The following is a 19,183-nucleotide window of genomic DNA, read 5'->3' as shown; positions in this document are numbered from 1 at the left end:
AATATTAATTGATTATATGTTTCGAATACGTATAAAATTAAATAATATTAATAAAATAATTTTACTATAAATTTTAGTTTCGACTGTTACGATTATTTAGATATATTTATGCCCGTAAATTGATAAAAAATTATTTTTTAATTAAATTAAAAGTCGTTATTCATTTTGCAATAGAACTGTGTGAAATGTATAATATTCCTTTGCAACGGTATTAACATTTACATACTTTCCCACTAATATGTTCGCAGCCAAACAAAAAATATTCACTTGTTTAATAGAATAAATATTCTTATAGGTTGTAAACATAAATGAGTAATGAATTTAAATTCAGAATTTCAAGAAATTTCTAAAATTATCCAAATTTATTCGATAAAAAAGAATGTCTTTTTCATTAATTCAGATCTACAATAAAACATGCAAACAACAAAATTTTACAATCAAGTATTATTGACATCTTTGATAAGTTCTTCGATTTTAGATTTTTATTAGCGGTTTGAAATTTTTTACCTTGCTAAACAAACACGGAACATGATTTCTCGCCGATATCCAATTTCCAATATCAGCGAAACAGAAGCAAAAAGCACAGCTGGAACAATATTTTATACACAGTAGAGGCTAGATGGATCAGCTCGTGCAAAGATCGTTTCACCAGATTGCCAGCTTGCGAGCCGCAAACCAATTGAGTTTGTTCAATAAGCTTTCTGAACGTCTCGTACAGGTCGTGATTTCTTCGTAGACTCAAGCTACAAGGCCGAACGTATCGACCGTGAACAGAATATGGTTACGTCTCAACTAGGATATGACGAAAGATATGAATGACACGAGTATCATCTATGATCTTATAACGAAGATCCAGAAATATTTAAGCTCTGTTATGCTTCTTCCCTTAAGACGGGTACTCGATCCCGAGACCGAGCAGGCCGGGTTTCTCATACCCGACTTGTTAATTCGGACGTTGTAGGCTGACGTCTACAAAATTATATAGTTTTGTTCATCGTTTGTGTATCGCTAACATAGTGGGAAGTAACCGATTCCGTTCTTCCATTCTTCTCGTAACGCGTACAACATACCGTACAACAGACAAGAGAACTACAACGATTCCTCATTTAGAGAATTAAAGCACGCGGGATTTATCGTTCAAACTTGCGTTCTAACATCTACGGGTGTCTACATCGAAAGCGTGTGGCCAAATTCGCCGAGAGTTCTCACTTAATCACGATACTTAGTGACGATCGTGGCGACGATTCGTCAGTATGAGGATAGATCGTCGGTAGAGAAAAATTGTACCGCTCAAGCAAGCTTTTTCGTACATCATTGTGAGAAATAAGAATACCCTGACCCACTTTCATGAAAATTAAACTATGATTCACGTATATATACAATACTAACTCTTCATTCGTCATTTTCAAAATCAGAAAAACCACACAAATTTAAACACTGACAACAAAAAGGGAAATTTCATGTTAAATAGAAAGAATATAGTATTACGAACATTAATACGAACGTGACTTTTTCGACGCTTTTAGAATTTCGAGATCACACATCAGACTATATTGGCATTTCTATGTATTGTATGATTTTTGTTGGGAAAATCATAAACATACAAAATTTTTCTGTATATTCTGTAAATCTAAGAGACTCTTTTTGTTAAAATGTTCTTCCATTGAAAAAGATTGTTATTTTATAGAATTTAGAAAAGTTTATGTAATTTCAGAAAACGAATAAAAATAAGTTTACATAAATCAATAATTTGAATATTGTTTACTTCCTTTTTTTACATAGAATTAATAGCAAAGTTATTGTTAATATTCTCCTGTGTGAATTTTTTTCAATTTAAATTGTCGTTTAAATAGAATATTTTTTTGCATTTATGCAACAGTTAAAAAAGATTATGAACTTAGACACCTTTTAAAAACTTCGAATTAATTTTCAAACTAAAGGTTTAATATATCTCCATTTACGATTTGAAATTTAAGATAATATCAGAACTATCCTTGTTAAAAGCACCACATTTTATAGCCTTTTATAGAAAGAAACTGAAACCAACAGTTCAACATAAGATCATAATTTATCAACTATTTTCTCTGATTTAATTTGCTTAATTCTCGACATTGAAATAGATGCTTTTCGTTTACTGTTATATAAGTTCTTAAAATATGCAAACGAAAAGACTTGTAAATATTTCAAAATTTCACGTAATGCAATATACTTTCATTCGAAAATTTCGTTTTCTTAACTTAGAAGTTAGAAACTGTATTTTGTGTCTTATGTCGTAGTTCTAAGTACTTAAGCTCGAGCCCTAGTTTATCGTACTTTGAAATGGCAGATCCCAAGAGCATAGCACAATGAAAAATAGTCTTAAAGTTATATACTCCTGAGAATCATGTAATTCCAACACGTTCCTTATATTGAATAGTAGAAATTAATGGTAATAACTATTGCTAATTGTAATTAGTCCGTTTGTAGCATGTAACCAATTGCATTTATTACACTATATTCTTAGAAAATAGTATGAACAAATATTTAAAAATTATCAATTACAAGTATATATATGTAGAAGATGAAAGGACACCGGGCCTTCCCCTTTATAATTCTTTGGAAAATTTCCCAACACTATCTTTATAAATTAAACCGATCATCATAAATCTGTAGTCATCATAAATCTTTATAAATTAAACTTATATCTTTTATGAGGTCTATTGGGTGTTTCCTTTTTAGTCTTCTTGCGATGTTTGTTGTGTTGCACGTTTCAGCTGCCAGCTGGTTCGGGTGTGTTTCTGTTCTTATTCTGCATCTTGTTGCGAATCTGGTAATCTCTTCCTTCACCGTTGGTATTCCCAGGTCTTTCCGTATGTCCTTGTTTCTAACGTACCACGGGGCGTTTACCATTGTTCTAAGGATTTTGGCTTGGATTGTTTCTATTTTGTTTATATGGCTCATTGCTGCTGTTCCTCATAGTGGAATTCCGTATGTCCAGATTGGCTTTATGATTATTTTGTATATTTTCAGTTTGTTTTCTGTGCTTAGTTTGGATTTTCGGCTTGTTAGCCAGTGCATTTGTCTCCTTGCTATCTGTATTTTGTCTATTATTGATTTGATGTGCTGTTTCCATGTGAAGCGTGTATCTATGTGAAGTCCAAGGTATTTGACTTGCCTTGTTTGTGTTATTTGCGTGCCGTTCAGGAAGATGTTTGGTGTTATCTGTTTTCTCAATGTGAATGTGATGTGGTTGCATTTGTTAGGGTTAGCTTTGATTTGTTTGTCTTGTAGCCACTTTTCTATTTTTGTGATGTGCTCTTGTAGTATTGTGGCTGCTGTTACAGGGTTAGTGTGCCTGACTAGCACGGCTGTGTCGTCCGCGAATGTCAGTATTTTGCTATTGGTAGTTGTTGGAATGTTGGCCGTGTATAGTGTGTATAGTATGGGTCCTAGGACGCTTCCTTGTGGAACACCTGCTTTGATGTCTTTGGCTTCGGAGTGTGCGTCCTTGATTTTTACTGTGAAGGTTCTGTTGCTTATGTATGACTTTATTATTTGGTATATTTTTTCCGGGAATTGTTTCTTGATTGTTTGAATTAGGCTTTCGTGGTTTATTTTGTCGAATGCTTTCTCTATGTCCATGAATAGGGCTGTACAATATTGTTTGTTTTCTATTGTGTGTATTATTTCGTTGACAAGTCTATGCATTTGTTCTATGGTGGAGTGTTTGTTTCTGAATCCAAATTGATGGTCTGGTATTAATTTTTCCTTCTCTATTATTGGTTTTAGTCGGGCGTATATTACTTTTTCTAGTATTTTGGAGAGCACGGGGAGTAGTGATATTGGTCTGTAGGATGTTGCTTCATGCGGGTCTTTGCCTGGTTTGGGTAACATTATGATTTGTGCCTGTTTCCATAATGTAGGATAATATTGTATTCTTGGTATTGCATTGAATATTATAGTGATTAGTCGTATCGCTTTTGGAGGGAGGTTTTTCAATATTTTGCCATTGATTAGATCGATTCCTAGTGCTTTGTTGTTTTTTGTTTATATTTCTAATTTCTTGTGCTGTTGTTTTGGGTATGGTGTATTGCTTGTCGATTGCAGTGCTAGTGGCTAGCGCATCGTCGTCCGTATGGCTACTGTGGTTGGTCTAGTCCAAATGAAGATTCCTTACAGGCAGCTAATCATAATGTCAACCAGACACATATATATCTGCTTTCTAAACAAGAAAAATATATCTGTGTGAGGTACATTTATTTAGAGTATAATCATAACTCATGCTATATAAATATTTAATATAATAATGTAATGTAATGACATTACATATCCCTACAATTATTTTATTCTTCTAATAAAATGTTTTTTAGGTTTAATTATTTTTTGTTTTTTATGTTACAAATATTTCAATTTATATTTTGTAGACCTACCATCTTTTCCAGTTGGCAACCAACTCCCTTGATTTATAACGAACGATGGATTTTAAGCCGGTATTATTGCCGAGAACTAGTATTGGTTCGTGTTGACTTCCGTTTGCTATAAACAAGGAAACAACTGTGCCCAAAATAGATCTTCTATTTCTTGGAATGTCTTAGATCCGAAAAATTCGTGAGTCCAACCTGGACCAAAAAGCGCGACAGAAAGTCCTTAGTGTCGTATTTTTGGTAAAGCCTGTAGATTATAATGGTTTAATGAAATATTAAATGACTATATGATACAATAAAATAAGTAATATTGTAATTACATATGTTGAATTAAATCCACCACCACCAGGACAACATCTTCCCCAAATATCAAGTCCTACATAAATATCATGAATATCTCTGCTGTGATTTTTTGCAAGTGCCAAACCGTTTTCCAATTTTGATTTCGTCCAGTTATAATTCAAGTAAATGCCATCGCAGTTTAAAAAGAAATCTCTGAAACATTGTATTCAGAACATTAAATAAAATTTACAAACAGAAACAATTGTAATTAAGCTCATTTTGCCAATTGAATTTTCCTTCATTGGTTACGCCGTCGTACCATATAATTTCAGAATTTCTAATTGCTTCATGAATATTTTCTGTTAGATATTTTACAAAATAAATTAAATTATTAACTTGCTCACTTTTAATGGTATTTTCAATATTTAATAACCAGACTTATAAAATCGAATTTATAAAATTTTGCAACAAGTATTAGTGCATCTGCAAATCTTCTTACTTCTTCCTGAGATTCAAGTATTACATCCCAGGTACCTTCTCTTTCCGTAATTACAGTACCAAGAACTTTTACACCATGATTATGTGCTACATTAATCCATCCAAAAGGTGGCGCAGTTATGAAACGATGACTAAAATACACAAACGTGTCAATAACACTCCAGTGATAAAATAGGTAAGAATCATAAGATTCTGATCGATATATAAATCTGAAAAATCACGGGTATATTATGTATAATATATGAATTGATAAATATATAGCGATTTCTATTACCTGTCTTCTAGGCAGCCACCTTTCATATCATGACAAAGCAACGTTTTAGGATGTACTTCTCTATCCAATTTTTCTAACTGCATTCTTTCTGCGCTTATTTCTAAACCACTGTACACATAATCAGTTGAATCTCGTAGTTATTCAATTTCCGGTCATGGTTTCAAATTACCCACGTTATCGAATAATTCTTTTAAGTTTTCGAAAGGTTGTGACTATGTAACTTCGGTTGTCATCTCTCTGATTTATACTGTTCTACAGACCACTTTCAAATAGTTTTTAATTCATTAACTCAAACAAAGGTTTCTTTTCTTATTTGCTTCACTGGAAAGTTGTATACATGCATGATAGTGTTCCCATCTAAGGGAACTAGCATATCAAATTACGTCACATGATTTAACATCATTATCTACCAACTGCTAATGAGCAAAAAAATGTTCATTTCTCTATCTGAAACAAAGTATATAAAATAAAATTATGAATTTATAATGCATGTACATAAATGTTTATATGATTGTTTCGACTTTGAAAGTAATATTCTTATTTACGTAAGTATATATTGTTTAATATTTTGCAAAAATTATATCGAAACAAACAATTTGGAATAAACATAACTAAGTAAATACTTTAACTTCTTTTTATATTTAATTAAATATTTTATTTGATTTGAGTAGAATTTAACACCTAACCTTCACGTTTAAAATATTACTCTTTCTCATTCTATCTTTCAATTTTATTTCTTCTGCTTCCGTTTTATGATATTTATGACATTTCTTAGTTCAGATATAAGTAACTTTTTCGTAATTTATAAAAAATGACACTCTTTTTAATTATCGTACACTATTAACCCATTACATGTCTTGTTGTAATTTAACTTTTAGCAACTTAAGATACGTGCACGTACAGAGTAATTTTCTTCCTAAGAATAATCATTTAATATTACGATAATACTAGAAACTTAAATTAATTACTGTTGCTAATTAATTTGCAAATAACGTAATGCACAGCCATACACAAGTCATACAAGTTATACTTATGTCCTTTAAGTCACCAGAAATGAATTTTAAATTTTATATTATATATTAATATATATTATAGGGAGAAGCACTATACAAAATGATAATGTTAAAGGCATACATGTAATTTATTAGTATAGATACTTACTATATACAAAGCGTTCTCTTCAAAGATAATATGTCGACTACCAAACGATCGACGGCAACCGAACGCATTTCTGAGGAAAGTACTGAACTGTTGACTCGTTATCAGTATTGTCAAAAGTTCATCATTTATCACCTTTCCCACTTCATAGTCAGGTTTTTCAAACTAAGAGCGGCATATGGTACATCTGTATTGTACGTGCGAGAGGGAGGTAACGTATAGCACAACCACACACAAGTATGTATCCCCTTCGTAGTATGTATGCGAGCGTCGTACGATGGCCTAGGACTCCGTTGAGAGAAAAGAGAGAAGCGCAGTGTGAAAATCTTATGCCCTAGATCTCTGGCGAGTATCACACGTGGCGAGCAATTACGTGAATATCAGAATAAAGTTCCTTATAATACCTCTCCAAGTCCTCTCCATATTTTAATAGCCGTAAATTGGCGCAGCAGCGCCAAAATTTGAAAGAATAAGGAAACACATATGTACGTATCTTTCTTTTGTGAGACAGAACAGCTTTATTTTTCTGGTCTTCCAACGTTGCCGTCTGAAGCGTGCTTTCCATTTGCGACTAGCCACGCGATTATAAAATCCATTGTCGAATATGGCACAATTTTTATTCGTACTACCGCGATTAAGGATCGCGCGCGACTCTAAAGTTGCGACTTACCTCGACAAGTCAGTCGCCCGCAACTACAAAGTATACGGAACATGTACGTGCTATTATATCCATCGTCAGAAGAATCGCGCGGGACCGAACGTCATTTTGCTGCTAGAAGTGTGGGGACTCCTCACTAAGGACGTCTTAATATATAACATTATTAACTTAAAGCACTATATAACATTATGCAGTTGTAAATTATAATATTATATACTATTATAGTATATAATTATAATACCCTCAATACAAATAATTAATATTATAGTGATAAAAAACGACAAAAACCTAAAATTTAATTATTTTATTTATATTATTCAGCTTTTCCAAAGGTTTTTCGTTCAGTACTAACGGTTTCTCGACATAAAAGGTCACTATCCTTTTATGAGAAATGCAGATTGATTAACAGATTGATTAACGTGTTAAAAAATGGATGGTTCTATTAAAAAGAATATAGCTGATCTTTGTTATCGGTGTCGGCGCGTGATACTAGCCAGAAATGAAAAGAAGCTGAAAGACGTCCTTATTCCTTATCATTGTACATGCGTCGTGCAGCATCATCAAGTTTTGCTGTATGCGATGGTGCATTATCGTGGAGCAAAATTACTTTGTGTTGCCTTTTTTCATATTCTGGTCGTTTTTCACGCAAAGCTTGATTCAAATCGATCGTTTGTTGTCGGTAGCGCTCAGTATTAACGGTTTCGCCAGGTTTTAACAGCTCATAATAGATCACATCCTTCTGATCCCACCAAACACAGAGCATCGTTTTCCGTCCACAGCGATTTGTTCTTGTAGCCGATGTCGGTGGTTCGCCTGGAGCTACCCATGATCTTTTACGCTCGGGATTCTCAAAATATATCCACTTTTCATCGCCAGTCACAATTCCGGTTTTATACTTACACACCTGATATTTATTATATTCTATATATTACATATATTTATCAGATCTAAAGAAAATTATCTAATAAAAAAATTACGTAATTTTGCAAAATACTGTTTGACAAACAGTTTTTTTAATTAGACGTCAAAAATGTGTCAATTACAGATATCTTTCTGTAACAATATTTCTGGGTAATAGAAACAGTGTGATTTCCAGCAAGGAAAAAAGATATTATTTCCATGAAAAGTAGACGAAGGTATTCATCGAGAATTTACCCCATTTTATTCATATCTTGACATTTCGAAAATATTTTTTACATCACAAAAAAAAAAAAAAAAAAAAAAAAAAGAAAAAAATCGTAAAGCTACCCAGAAAAATAACAAAATATTATCGAATGTGCCGCTTAATGATACGCTAATTTTATAATGAAAGCACAACACCTTTAAAATTTTCTTAAATTTCGTTGTAAACTTTCAAAACTGCCTAATAAAATACTTCTTATGATATTTAATACGCGAAACAGTTCTCTGCCTACGTTTCGTTTTCTTAATTATATTCATAAAAATATAAATTTGTATAAATATCAACAGCCTGTACATGATCATTTCCGCTTTTTTTCTATGTGGTTTTCTTTGATGTTTACTCGAATTTTCTCTCTCCTCTTTCTCTTTCTACCTTTTTTAGAAGCGTTCCTTTACTCGTCGATGTCATATCAAGCCTTGACATTGTTAATTAATGTAAGACCTAGGGGACGACTTCCAATGAACTTCGAGTGGCAATGCCGCCGTCGCGACGGATTCACGTTTCTTCGTTAGGTACGAACCGTGTATAGTAATTAATGACATGTTCCGCCGACTCATCGCGTTCTTTTTATTCGTTCTTTCTGCGACCTTTTTCTACCGTCGAGTGTACATAGAAGATATGAGCCGTTTCGTTAAGCTCTGTATGTGCATTCGTTTCCATAGATTTTCAAATGTTTTATGCTTTTTCAAATTCAAAAGTGTCGTGGGAATTAAGGGCAATCCTCCAATGCTATTCGGAAATATTGATTTTCTCATTTAATTTATGCGTTTTTCTTTCTTAATGAGAAAAGTTGGTGATATCTTCAAACCTTTATATCTGTATCTTGGTCCGATTAGCAATCAAATAAGGTTCGCAATGTTTCAAGAAAATGTTTAACGTTAAATTGAAACGGGAAATCGTGCGTGTTAGTAAGAACTTTTTTTATATGTTTCTTAATCTTGATATGTTTATTAACGTTAGAAAAATGCGATTGAGTAAAAAATGGTTGAAAAAGTTCAGTTGCTTTGATTATATAATTATTATAAGGTATTGATTATTGGAATTTACAGCGGTCATAAAATGTATTGGCACGTCATTGTATTTATTATAACATTTGATATACTAATTAATTAAATCCAAGTATATTAAATATCATTTAGCAGTGCTTTCATATGAGTATAAATATTTTATATTATGAAAATGGAATATATAACTAGTGTAGCCATTGTAACGTGTCTCGTATGCTTTTCAAATCATATTTAAGTATATTAAAACAGAAAACAATTCATTTCCAATTTTTTTATTTATTCTTGCGTAAAATAAATCACTTATTTACTAGATGCTTGTATCTATAATTCATTTTATTGGAATTGTACGAAGCAGATTTGCAGGATTGAGGTTAATTAATAATACATTACGAATAAGCTTCTAGCAGATGTAAAACAAGACCTTGTTAAATCTTAACAAGCACATTCGAATAAGATCTTCAACGAAGCACTAAAACACATACATATATCTTCCAATGTGGATGAAAATAAATTGAATAAATACATATATATTGTTATATTCCTTGAAATGAAGAAAAATTCCATTCGCAATTAAAATACGGGCAGGAAAACCTAAAATTTCATAGGTAGTCCAGTTTTTATTTGTTATATATTTAATTAATCGCACCATACATTTCATTAATTTTGAAAAAAGGAGGAAGAAATATATAATGAACAACATGCGTAAAATTTTGTCTGGAAAAAGAGGCAATTATTACATTTCTGAAATATAAATTAGACTAAAATCATAAAAGTTATACAAGTATTATTATATATCGGATTTAGGGTTTTATTCATTAATTCCTTCTGCCTCTTATCTAATTAATTTCTTTCAGTCCCTTTCACGAAGCTATTTTACATTTCGTATACTGTAATAATCTTTTTACTATGCTGCGATCATGCTAATTCTGAACCGAACTTTTAATAATTAAAACGTGAATGATGTCAAAATTTCATGCTTTGAGAATTTATGTTATTTCATTTCATTGATTTATGTATGCACACATATTTCAATATTGAACAAATTTTTTTATAAAAATTTATGAACAAATTTATCAAAATGTATTGTACAATCTACAGTTACCAATTTTTTTGTTTTTCGGAAACTGTTTATCATGCGACAAAAAATAGTAGAATGTAAAAGATGCGTCGTGTCTAAATCTACAACTTTTTGGTATAATCAATACTAAAAGGATAATAGGATTAGCAGATAATCGAATACAATCGAGTATATATCGATTATATAATTATTTAAGTAATAATTTTAATATTTAAGAACCCAAGGGTACCATTTCCTCCTATCCAATCGAGTTCAAAAGTTGCGTAGATTAATTTTGTATTAGCTGAAACTATTCGGGGAAGAAGGTGGCGCGAAACAAACCTTAAAAAAGATTGTCAGATGTAAATAAGAGAATATTAGATTTTTATTCGGTAAAATATTAAAAGAATGCTGTATCATTCTAAAGTATTCATAAAACTCTTGTTCGTAATTTATTAGTTGCTTATAAATATGAAATTCTCCTTTTTCTTTGCGGTTTTGTCATAACGGATGTACACCACAATCTTTCCTCCTTTTGTTGGTACACTTCTTCCTCTTGTTCGTCCAGAAGTACCGCTCTTATAGGTAATATAATAATATAATAATAATTAATAATATAATAATGTATCGTGTATAACTTCAACCTGACTGGCACATTCATCTCGGATACATCCAATCGGATACAACAAATAATAACGCATGAACGTCCGAACACGGCACGGTCACTGTACGTTTTCGTATAAATGGATCTCAAGTGGATCTATATTGCGAAGTTCTTACGGTAAAAAAAAAAATAGAAGAAGAAGAAAACAAATGAACTGTGGATGAAATATTGATATATCATATCGACAAATGTACATATGTTTGCTATTTCTGTAAATGAGTGTTACGTATCCAATATCCAGTGAATCCAGACGCTCACAGTGTTGATTGTTGTCGCGAACGATTATACTCGCCTGTAATATATATCTGTAAATTCTATAGAATTTAGGACACCAACCGACGGTTTGACTTTGCCTGTGTTTACTGGGAGTCGGTCGAACGATATAAATAGAGAAGGACAGGGACTTAGGAAGGAGAATAAAACAGGATTTCGAGAAGCGAAGATAGAGAACAACGAAAATGAAAAGCAAGTTAAGAGTTAGAAGGAGAAGGAGAAAGAGAAGAGGGATTAGAAGCGGAGATTTTAGGAGATACGGAAGAAGACTTTAGAAAATCGATTCTTGAGTTTTCACGACTCGATCGCCTGATTTCTAAAAATATCACAACATTACATATATATATATATATATATATATATATATATATATATATATATATATATATCTAAAATCTTGTTTGCATTAGGCAATTTTTGGACGAACGATTAAGTCGATGAACCTTAATTAGGTTGTTCGAATTCGCACATGTAAATACAGTTTCAAACAAGTTGGCTTTTAGTCGTTCAACCAAAAATGGTCCTAAATGACACGGCGGAGCGTGTCGCGTAATTTCTGAATAATTACACAACTGTTGATTTGTGGAATAGTCTTTATTCTTTAGACTTAGTGTTTTATTACAAAGGTCAATATTGTGACTGAATTGGAATTAGAAATGGAACTGTTTGAACGGTCTCGTACCATCAAAGAAGAAAGCTCGGTGTGGGTGTTCCCTTTGGAACTCAGAACGCGGATTCGTTGTCCACACTTTTTGGTGGAAAAGTGAGGGTAACGATCCGCGATGCCCATTGGTAAATGAATTAGGTAGTAAAGACAAGGAGAACTAGATATGGCTCGTGGGCATCCTTGTTTATGGGAAAAGTCTTATCTTGCCAGGCACCCGCTTTCTCCGTATTAGGTAAGAGTCGAGTGCAACAAACATAAACCGAAAATGTTTAAGTGAAGAAAACTGAAACTGAACAAATTCGGTTTATGTCGTCTTCTTAGGCCTGCTGCGAGTTATTAAAACAATAGATAGGTCTTGGCGTCCGGACTACGGGGAATCTCGCAAGGACCGTCACATCTGGCGTACCACATGGCAAAAAGGAAAGTTGATTCGTGACAAGCGCGACGTTTTGTGACGAGTGACTATAGTCGCGTATAGTACGTACATATATGAATAGCATTTAATAGAGAGCCACTATAGTCGTTCGTCGTAACGGAAGGAAATAGTACAACAAATTGAATACATTCAATACATTTTGACCATTGTAACAGAATCAATACGTTTTGACCTTATATGTCGAAACAATGCTAATCCTTGTTTAACAATATTTTGATGCATTTTTAATGTTTGCATTACCCAATCTAATTTTTTCACATCTTGGCAGTAAACTTTTCAACGGTTTAAGGATCCGCTATAAATTTTAGGATTTATTTAGCTAAGATTCTGCAAAATATTACAAACAACTTTTATCACGTTGCTTCAAAATCTAAAGTTTTCTGAAAAAGAACAGACCGAAATTTGACGTTGATTTATGCTTTGCTTCAGTGCATAATACATATCTTTGTAATAAAAAAAAGAAAAAAAAAAAAAAAAAAAACTGACAAAACATGGATCACGTTGCGTTCGCTTAACTTCAAATTTTAAATCGAAATCTAATAAATATTTAACAGAATTTTTTCTCACTATATTTTGAACAATATTACACATTTCTGAAATCAATTATTTCATATAGAAGGACGTAGCAATATCAAAGTTTAAATTACTATAATCCTACTGAAATATCTCGTTACTGTAACTTCTTCAACATCCCCGTAAAATAGCTGAAAATGAAAAAGATATATCTGCCTGTAACAACGTATATTCGTACTAACTACCTTATCCAACTGTCGTGGCATCGTTTCGCACAAGAATATAACATGGCATACAATCATACGAGACTAAACGTATGAATTTTCTCTTTACGTTCCAGATCATCGACCATTATCCCGATCAATGCATGATCCGTGTAAGCGGATCTAAATACCGGCGGCGGAACAACAACGAGGTCCACCGACCTCCGGTCCTCAAAATGTAATATTCTCCGCTGCCCGAAGGAAGCGAGATTCTATTGGGTTTCGAACAAATGGCATACTTCGCTCGAGTAGTGGCCGCTCCGGTCACAATTAGGACGCATAACAGAAGGGGTAAGGTCCTTCGGCTTTACATTTTTCTCTTATCTTATTTTCAAACAACATATAGGTAGGCCAAATATAAAATACTGTGTCCGGACGGACACGATATTCTGATTACAGGTATGCAAAACCACGGGCCAGAGCGACTCATATGACAAAGGCGAAGAAGTTCCCCATATTAGTACTAAATGTTTTAGATGTAGATGTTTTAGATGTAGATGTTGTAGATAGATGTTTTGTGTGTTAAAATAAAAAAATTTTTTTTTTATATTGGTTATTTTACAATTTGTCCTTGTGGACATTTGGTAAAGTGTCATATCTTGTAGGTGAAGAAAAAAAGATATGACCTACAAGATATGACCTACAAGATATGACACTTTACTAAATGTCCACAAGGACAAATTGTAAAATAACCAAAATAAAAAAAAGAAAAATTTTATTTTATTTTATTTTGGCGGCTGCCAATTAAAATAAAATATAATAAAATGTCGTGTCAGTGTTGTAACCGTAGGATTTGATGTTTGCCTGTAAATTACTGTATAGTTACGCAAAATAAAAGAAACTCCTACGGTATGTCGATTTTCTTTCGATTTTCCCTTTATCCTTATATTATCTATATTATATATGTTTGACTGATATGTTTGACCTATATTATATATTGTCTGAAATCTCGTTTTCGAGAAAGTCGAATTTGAAAATTTGTTAAATACACATATACCAGGCTAATCTTTTATTCAATATGTTCAAATCGTATTTTCTCAAAAACGAAAACTTAAATGAAAAAGTGTTATTCTACATTTTTTCACTTTTGACTTATTTTTATATAGAATAATTTCCCGTATTATACATCTATTTGCCTAAATACACTAGGCAAGTTTTCTGACTCGATAATACTAAAAAACACCTCCGATGTAATAGTTATTCTATTATTATTTTGATAGTTATTATTATTATTTTGGTTATTATTAATATTATTATGTACTATTAGCATTATTTTGGTATGTGGTAGAATAAGTCATAGAATCTTCTTAACTTAATTACTTTTTTTTTTTTTTCGTGGAGGAAATTCGCACGGACACCCGTCGCTTCTACGAGGAAGAGCGGCGTGGTAGTGTCGGACTACAACCGACCAAAACCTTCACGATTACCGTCCCTATTGCGACTGAGGGGTGCCCGGGAACCGCTGTGGCGACACACCGGGCCCTCCGCGCACAAAATTCTGTCCATATTACGTCTCGCACTCTCCCAGGGACCGTCCGGATCGCCAACCGGACTGCTTGGTGCCTCCCGGGTGCTGGAAGGTCCAGCGCCTAACTTCAATCCCCTTCGGAGGTCGCTGCGGCTCTCGCGCGTCTCCTGTAGGCGCGTCCACCGGCACCGCCGCGCCCTCGACGACCAAACCTCACGGGATGGGACGCCCGCTACCTCTGCCGCTCTGCCACCACCACCTACCGAGTACCCTCAGCCACGGCGCATCTTCTGTCGAGCAGCTCCCGCCGAGACCGCGCCGCGGCGACCGCGACCGTCGCTCCAATTTCGCCCAGCAGACCTCGATTGCGGAGATAGATCTCGCGACACCTCAGGGTCTGCAGCTCGAACGCGGAAAGCCCATCGAGCCCTGCCGCTGCCGCCGCCGAAATGATGCGAAAACCCCACGTAATTCTGATGGCCACCGACCTGTGCAGTCTGCTGATCGCTCAGGGACTACGGCTGCTGGTCGCTCAGGGACTACGGCTGCTGGTCGCTCAGGGACTACGGCTGCTGGCACTCAGGTCCCCTGCCCAGATCGATTGCTCGCACCACGCCGGCGTACTGCCTACACACCCCGACACCGGGCACGCCAAGCGATCGATTGCTCGCACCACGCCGGCGTACTGCCTACGCACTCCGACACCGGGCACGCCCAGCCGAGGCAGCTGTCACGTAAAAATTAAGATAAAAACAAGAAACTTGTTTGCTTCCTAACAGGAGATCGAGTTCTTTATTTTTTTTTTTTTGCCTCAATTTGTACAATACTGTTTTCGTTTCGCCATGATACAATTTTTTGGTATTTGAGTTAGTTAAGTAATTTTTTTTAGACTGACTGAATGATTTGGAACGAAGCATTTATATTCTTTTATTCGTTGGAGTGGGAGCAGTCTTTGGTCGTACATATATGCCGTCCAGGCGCCTGAGAACGGATACTGGTTTATCATATAGCTGCTTGATTTGCACCTGTGACATTCCCCCCTTCCTAGATTGAACTTGGTCCCTCAAGTTGTCTTCAGAAGACTTTCGTTGAATCGGACTTGACGTGGCTTGAAAATTACAGCTGATTCCTCCTCTTCCTCAAGAGGAATTATGTATCGGTTGGAATATGGATGTTGGGTGTCGAGGCCAGGGTGCTTGGTACTGGCGGGGCTGTCGCATTGTGGCTGATGATTACGGTTTCATTTCGGCAGCGCAATAGATTGATACATAATTTGTTCGGTATACATTTCCTGATGCATTCGAATACCCCTATTTTGTTTAATCTATATATACCTAGTATGCCTAATGCTATGTACCCTAATGTCTGGAGCGTGGTTAGTCCCCAATACTGTATATCTTTGATTCTGTGTTCGAAATTAAGGGTTTCTATCTCGTCGCCTATTTTATCGATCGTGGTTTTATAGCCTTGTAAATTGTCTATTACCTTTGGTGCTCGCTCGAGTTTATCTAACAGATGAGTGAAACTATCGTTTGTTTTGAGCGCTAGGGTTTTTGTTTTGATTTCGTATTTGACTTCGTTTTTTGTTTCGCCTATACGCATGTGTTCGTCTTTGTACAGTATATCGCAAGATGATAGAAGGCTTGTCAAGTTTTTGCAAAGTGTGTTTCGTTTGGCAAATTGTGTCTATTTCTATCGGATTTGCCGGTATCGCAATGTAACAGTTGCTAGTTTTGAGTGGTATAAAGCTAATGTCTTCGATCTTAAGTACAGTTATTTGGCAATGTTCAATGTGAGGTTTGAAGTTTATTATTTAGCTGCGACAATCGGTTTTCGAGTTTCTGTCATGAATTGGTAGTGTTTGTTTGCGTATAGTGGTTCCGGCTTGATTCTTACAAAGTTTGTTGAGGTATTCGATATCAGTGTTTATAAATGAAAGACCTGAGGTTAAATATATCTGATGTTCGACTACTGGAGCCAAAAATACTCCATTTCTCTTACTCGGGATAGGATATATCTGTAATATGTTCCATTCTGTGTTAGAGACTAAAGGTAAAGACTAATTATTCCTTGTTTGCCTAATATCATGACGTTAAGTATTTCATCTAATTGGAAGTGTAAAGTTTGCATCTCGGTGTCGAGTTTCATGATCATCTTAAGTATAAATCTATCGATATTTGCCTGCCATTGTTGTTTTAATATATCGCTATGTGATTTTTCTAAGTGGTTTAGATTTTCTGACTTTACAATTTTTCTATCAAGTGCTGTTTGATTCGCTATTATCGTCTTGATTTTATTATTGTCATCGAATAGTTTGTCCATATTCTCGTTTATGAGCGTAAGATCGGTATCGTCGAGAGTTCCGAACAAACTTTTCGATACGGAACCTATGATGTTGAGTAAACCTCGTTTGCTTCGGGTATGTGTTAACGCTTTTAAGTGTTTTGCGAGTTGTTTTAGATTATTGATACGATTTTGTAATCCGTCTAACTGTTCAGCGTATTCTTTGCTGGTTGCACGTGAGTCTATTGTTAATTTATATGATTCTATTGTGCTTATCTGCTCGTATATGTCGCTAGTGTCTAATCCTACTATAACATTGGCAATATCGCTGTACAAATATCCTTTTCCTATGTTTTCTACGAATACAGAGTTTCTTTCCAATGGGGTAATATTTATTTGCGCGGATACTATTCCGGCAAAGAGGAGCGTCGACCTGGAAAGTAAGGTTTTAAACGATTACCGTGTATTTTTTTGTTTTGAATCAAACAGTATGGAGTACATACTTTATCAATCGTGTACGGTCCTAACCATTCCACGTCAAGTTTATGCCTTTTATGATCGTTATGTATTAAGACGGAGTCTTCTTCTTTGAAAACTGATTGAGGTTTTATAATTTTACGTTTTTGATCGCGCTGATATCGCTGTTTACTTTTGATCAACGTTCCGCGAGCGTGTTGGAGTCTAGAGTCCCATTCTTTTTTGCGGAACGTGACTTCTTCTGCGTATGTGCGTTGCGGATTCTTGGATATCGTGGAGGGAAGATTGGCTTGGTGTCCGAATGTGAGTTCGAACGTCGTGTAACCAGTGGAGTCGTGTATCATTGTGTTATATGCAAGGCATACAAAGTTAAGTTGATCGTCCCATTCTTCGTCCGAATTTCGCTGTATCGATTTTAACATGTCTGTTACTACTGCGCGTGTTCGCTCTAACGATCCGTTACTTGGTGGGTGGAAGGATGTCGTTTTGATATGTTTGATTTTGAACGCGTCTTCGTACTGTTGCATCAAACTAGATATAAAATTTTGTCCGCGGTCGGTTAGTATCTTTTTTGGAGCGGAAAACATGTAAATGTAGTGATTCAAGAGTGCGTTCCAAATTGTTTCCGTTTGCTGAGTTTTTAGTGGCACGAGTATTAAGTATTTTGTCAGTTCGTCATGTATGGATAGTCTCATTTTATAGATAATTTTATTATCTACAATATTCTACTGACACTTTTTCACGTATGGTAAATAATTTTTAAGATATAGAGGAAATGTAAGAAAAACTCCCGTTTTTTTTATTTAATCGATATGATGTTTATAAAGTTATAAAGTTGCTTGTCTTGTAGATTAGATTATATAGATTATATAGTAACATGATCTAATCTATATCGTTCCGAATCATATGATACAAAAACGTTTCTACCAAGAATTTGTTTCTAATACAATCAGATTATATTCGATTATATTATACAATCAGAATACATATCAGTTTATTTCAAACAGAATATTCGTAGGAGGGCCGTTCCTCTCGTTTTGTATCGAGTCAGAGACCGGCTGAGCATCTTAGGAGTAACGATAGTGAAATGCAATTCAAATTGTATAATTGAGAAATATTACAAACCGTTGTAAAACGTATATTACTTACAGATTATCCAAAGTGAAAAGGTGTAAATTTGGCTGTATGTTATAGTTTCGGTTCACGATAAGGATCCCGATATTCTTCTTATTGATTCTTAGGAAACATGCACGTGTGACGATAACTCGACTTGATGATGCTGCACGACGCATGTACAATGATAAGGAATAAGGACGTCTTTCAGCTTCTTTTCATTTCTGGCTAGTATCACGCGCCGACACCGATAACAAAGATCAGCTATATTCTTTTTAATAGAACCATCCATTTTTTAACACGTTAATCAATCTGTTAATCAATCTGCATTTCTCATAAAAGGATAGTGACCTTTTATGTCGAGAAACCATTAGTACTGAACGAAAAAACCTTTGGAAAAGCTGAATAATATAAATAAAATAATTAAATTTTAGGTTTTTGTCGTTTTTTAATCACTATAATATTAATTATTTGTATTGAGGGTATTATAATTATTACTATAATAG

At 34.4% G+C, this 19,183-nt stretch overlaps 1 long non-coding RNA gene across 1 annotated transcript; it reads right to left on the bottom strand.

Moving 5' to 3' along the window:
• Positions 1 to 3,705: 3,705 nt before the first annotated feature.
• LOC132915930 (uncharacterized) lies at positions 3,706 to 5,893 on the bottom strand. Its single transcript, XR_009659987.1, has 5 exons — positions 5,458 to 5,893; positions 5,090 to 5,392; positions 4,724 to 4,898; positions 4,410 to 4,650; positions 3,706 to 4,201 (listed from the first exon to the last, which is right to left on the bottom strand). It is a non-coding gene; the product is annotated as an uncharacterized LOC132915930 (long non-coding RNA).
• Between the last annotated feature and the right edge of the window lie 13,290 nt (positions 5,894 to 19,183).

The sequence above is a fragment of the Bombus pascuorum genome, unplaced genomic scaffold (assembly GCF_905332965.1).
Source record: "Bombus pascuorum unplaced genomic scaffold, iyBomPasc1.1, whole genome shotgun sequence".
NCBI lineage: Eukaryota > Metazoa > Arthropoda > Insecta > Hymenoptera > Apidae > Bombus > Bombus pascuorum.
The sequence above is the reverse complement of the archived record's forward strand: the minus strand, read 5'-3'. Positions and strand labels throughout refer to the sequence as shown.